The 5001-nt window shown below is 42.8% G+C and overlaps 1 pseudogene; it reads right to left on the reverse strand.

The window, feature by feature from the left end:
- Window positions 1–3707: 3707 nt before the first annotated feature.
- On the reverse strand, window positions 3708–4423 carry LOC114628931 (annotated as a pseudogene).
- Window positions 4424–5001: the final 578 nt, after the last annotated feature.

A 5001-nucleotide genomic window follows, 5' to 3' on the forward strand; every position in this document is an offset into this window, starting at 1 on the left:
GAGTTGGTTCTGTCTTTGTATCATTTTGGTCCTATGGACTGAACTCAGTTTATCATGCTGAGGGCCATGCAGGGGGAATGACAAATGGTTTTAGAACTCATAGAATGCAGGCCACAGGTTACGACACCCACATGAGTGGGCCTCAGCTTGGCATAGCCCCAAGGACTATGTGTCCTGAGGACTTCATGCTCTTATGGAGTACTGTTCTGCTTGCTGCTCTCACATCTTTCTTCTTCTTTTTTTAAAAAATAATTTATTTATTTTTTCAAATCATAATTCATTCATACAGGGGTTATAAACACAGAAAGGCAGGATGTGGGGAAGGGAATGACACTGGAGTGTGGGTGTTCAGGGGGAATACAGATATCTTTTGGAACATAGTATCAGCTGGGTGAAGGTTCAGGAGACAGGTCACTATGACTCTGTCTATGATTCACTTGTCCTTATCTAAGTTGGTATTATCTGCCAAGGCTACCTATTTACAAGGTCTATGACTACTCAGGCTTATAAATTTTCACAAAAGCTGCCTGTTTACAATAGCTTATAGCCATGTGTTTCAATGTTTTTCCACTGAGACCCAAGACTTGGTGTTAGCATGTATGTATGACAGGCCTATGGCTGATTTTAGGCCTATGGCTGATTTTAGGCCTTCAGTGTGTAAGCAGGGATGCCTCTGACATCTCCTCCCTTCTCTAAGCATAGAAGGGCTGTGGCGATTCTAATCTTGCAAAGGCGAGGATAGAGGCCTGATCTCCAGTAATTGAAGGGGACCTTGTAATGGCTCTGGTCCCCCTGTCGTTGTCCAGTGAGGCATGAGGGCCATACTCATCCCAATGTCTTTTTCCTGGAGAGGGGATACTTTTGACATCAACCCCTATGCAGTCAAGTTTGTCCCTCAGGGAACCCAGAGAGATATTTTTAAGTTTTATTTATATTCCCTTGCAGTGCTTAGTCTTGCAGCCTAAGCAAGAATTTAGATCGCCAGTCAGAGGGTGTTCTGGGTGGCCCCTCTCTGCTTGGTTTAGGGGCAGAAGTCCCCTCTTTTAGGTTGGGTGGGGATGGGTTTTGGGAACACCCTGTATAAAGTAACAACCTCATCTTGAGTCATGTGGTCCTCCATAGCTAACTTATGATAATGTATCTGAGTAGGTTTTGCTACCAAATTATTTATCTGTTGTTTCACAGAGTTAGTCAACCTATTTGAGATCCAGGGACCAGCAGGAATAAGTAAAAATAACCCAAATAATGGTCCCAAGATGGGAGGAAGTAGGGTTGACAACCACGGAGAGGCTGAAAACCAATTCTTGTACCAGCACTCATCTGTCTCTTTCTCTCTGACTTTTCTCAGGGCCTTTTCTGATCTATTTTATGCTCTCTTTAACCCTCCTTGTCTTGTCTTTGTAAAGGCAACCTTCTTCTTTAAGGGCTGTACACAGTCAAGAGCTGTACACAGCCTTTTCTATTGTAATAGAGTAAATCAAGTCCAATAAGGATCTTTGCGATTTTAGGAGGTCTCTTCAGACGGCAAAACGAGGGATTTCTTCAGATTAGTGATGTCAATCTCTAGCTGTTTGATGTTCTTGTCAGTGGCCCTTCAAAGGTCTGAGTAGTATAAGTTCGGAGGCCAGCATCTGGATTAGAACTTCTAACAGCAGACATCACGGGTGATTCATTTTTACTTGAGATGCTGCCCGGGTTAAAGCTCCTGGGAGGCCCTCTTTCTCTGGGTTTTCTGAGGTTGGGTACAGAGCTGCCGCCTGAGATCTGCTCTATGCTTGGGCCCAGACCGGAAGTCACCCTCCCACATCCTTCTTAATCTAAGAGTTACATGAAACTCTAAGGGGGCTTCCAGCCCCTCTTGGACAGTATCTCTAGCACTCACAACAATAGTGCTTGATTTCTTTCAGACATCACTGCTGGAGCAGATAAACAATTCCATTACCACCCTAACAAAGAACTTAGAGGTGTAGATTGTCAGCAATAACTGCTACACTTAAAAAACATTTGAAAAAATGAAAGTTGTTAGTGCAGCTAGGCTGAGATGGTTTTGGTGCTGACTCTGATGTAAAAAAAAAACTTAGGAAACAATATGAAGTTCAGAAAGTCACACTCTTATTAGTAAAGCTAGGGACAGTTTATGGTCAGGGAACAAGAATGATGGCATCATTGACTGATGTGACACTCACTGAGGCTAGACTGGTGAGGATTAAGGTTTATTATACTCATTTTTGCCCTCAGCTTCCTGATATGATTTAATAAGAATTGCTGATGAGTAGATATGTATTTTGAGGATTTAAGGTAGATATGACTGATTTTTATGCAAAAGTTTAGATTTGTGATTCTTTTAAGATTCTTACAAGATTACTTTTAAAGACAAATAATAAAATAATCACTTCTTTCTTTGTAACTGCAAATTACTGTCTGACAGTAAGAGAAGCTGGCTGAGAAAACTACCTTGCTTGCTTACACTTTGTTAATCTATAACCAGCTGCTTGGTTATGAATGTATTGGGTTTTTAAAAATAATTTGTTTTCTTTACCTGTGCTATGTAATGTTATGTCTTGTAAAGGTATTGGAAAACACACTATTTTTTTCATAATCATTTACTGGAAGTAAACTAACACGTAATCACGTTGTAATCTTATACTGCTTGAAAGATTTTGCTATATAAGCCATGGAAGAAAGAATAAATGATGACATGACTGGACCATTGTTTCTTCCATCCATCAACTATTTGTGTATGTGTAAAATTTGTGTGAATGGCGACTGGAACATTGTTCTTTCCATCCACAAAGTTGTGCGTATTTATGTATGTATATATGTGTGGAATACGTAGAGCCTGCTTGCTGGAGCTTTGCTCTATGTATTCTATGTGTGAATATGTATGTCTGTTTATAGGTTTGTATACATGTATGTATATATGTGTGTATGTATGTTTGCATGTATATATGTATATTTGTGTGTATGAAGTTATTGGACTCTGTCTTTTTTTACAAATAAAGTTTTAGTGAAACACAGTCACATTCATTTGTTTATTCAGTAACAATGGCTGTTTTTGTGCTATGAAGACAGGGTCAGGCAGTTACGACACAGACAACATGGCCTACCGAGCCCAGAATATTTACTCTCAGGTCTTTTATAGAGCATGTGGGCTGACACCTAGCTGAGTAACAAGTGTCACTTGTCTTACTGTTCACTTGCATCATTTTCAGAGGATTCAAAGAGCTATAGTCTGAGAAAATATGTGGACAGAAGCCCAGTGTGGTGGTGCAAACCTATAAGCTAGCATTTGGGAGGTGGAAGCAGGGAGATTTAAGAGTTTGTAGCTAGCATGTGCTGTATGAAAACTGGTCTAAAAATCTAGCAACAAATGACATGTGGCTTATGACTTTTATGACATTCAGGACAGGGTAAAGAAGGAAATTAAAAATGCATAACAATAGGCAGTATCTCTAGGCAATAATTTCAATGAACTGGACTGTTACAGAGAAAATCGAGAGCCAGTCCAATACATACAATTATCACTTTATGTCACGTGAACATTCCTTGTGGTGGCAACAGTATTGTTGACAGAATTATAAGTGGCTGACAGACGGTATCCACCATATCGGTATACAGGCCTTTTTCTCTGAAAAAATGTCCAGGAGAGATAAAGAGGGAAAGGCTAGGAACTGTGAGGCATTGCCTAGGGTCCTGGTGCCCAGGACTCAGAACTTTAGGGGAATGACAGGCCAGTACTTCGGCTGCTTTCTGTCACAGTGCTTGTCAAAGCTCATCTGCATAGCAGCTTCCATGGCCAGGATCTTGGGAGCACTGTTCTCATACAAGTGCCTCATCTCTGCTTGGCGCCGCTCCCAGGGCTTCTCAGATGGGGGCTCCACTGACCTGTGGTGGTTGAAGTACTGGCCGTGGTCCGCATTCACATAGTCATTCAGGCGCTCCGCATCCAGCTGCTGCTGTCGCTGTCTCTCTTCTCTGTGCTTCTCAGTCTGTTCGAAGTACTGGCGGAGCTCCTCGGTGATTTTCATATTGCTCAGGTCGCACTCCACTTCATCATCTGAATCCGACTCCAGCTCTTCCTCTTCATACAGCGCTTCATTTTCTCTTGTGGATGTCTGGGGTCTTTGCTGTTATGCAGAGGCTGCCCAGGGCTTTTGAGATGGGAAACACTGTAGGGAGACTCCTGCCATGCCATATGCTGGCCTCGAGAATTCCAAGGATGCCAAGCCTCATAAGCAAGAGAGTTCCAGGGAAGAACTCCGTGAGGGAAGAACAATGGGGAAGTGAAATAGGAATCCCTGAACTTTCTGTAGGCGGTCTGGTGGCTTCGCATCCAAAGCATTGCATGATGATAATGTTGCCAGTATCTTGCATATACTGGGTGACAATACCAAGATGGAGTAGCCCTCCATTTTGACGCCATTGCTGTAATCTCTGATTGCGAAAGTCCTAATGGGAACTCATGGACACATAGCTTGAATATCTCGGGCAGTGGGCAACACAGACCTAGTTCTCGTTGTGGGGAGGAGGATGGAGGGGAGGCGAGGAGTCGGACTCTGTCTTTTGTTTCATCCAGTGTGTGTGTGTGTGTGTGTGTGTGTGTGTGTGTGTGTGTGTGTTTGAACGTTCTTGCTTGCTTTCTCTTTCTCGAAAGCCTCAAGCAGTTAAAGGAGTTCATAGTTTTTCTGCTGGCCGCAGAGAGTGCCAGCCCCAGTAAATTAAGCTCTGTTCCTTCAGAAAAAAAAGTCTGCTGAGTAACTTCTCTAATTGCTGGCTGCCTTTGGCAGCAGCCCCTACAGTTATCCGGATCCACCCCAGTCAGCAGCTCTAAGCACTGACCCCCCAATGGCTGCCTGCCTCTGCCTACCCACCAAATGGATGCCAAAGCCATATTCATTGGCATTATCAGGTATGGCAGCAGTCACCTTTATCCGTTGAGGCATTTTACTGGCTATATAATGTGTTTTGATCATATCAACCATTTTTTGAAACAGAATCTGA

Source organism: Grammomys surdaster, unplaced genomic scaffold, assembly GCF_004785775.1.
Source record: "Grammomys surdaster isolate TR1022 unplaced genomic scaffold, NIH_TR_1.0 274, whole genome shotgun sequence".
NCBI lineage: Eukaryota > Metazoa > Chordata > Mammalia > Rodentia > Muridae > Grammomys > Grammomys surdaster.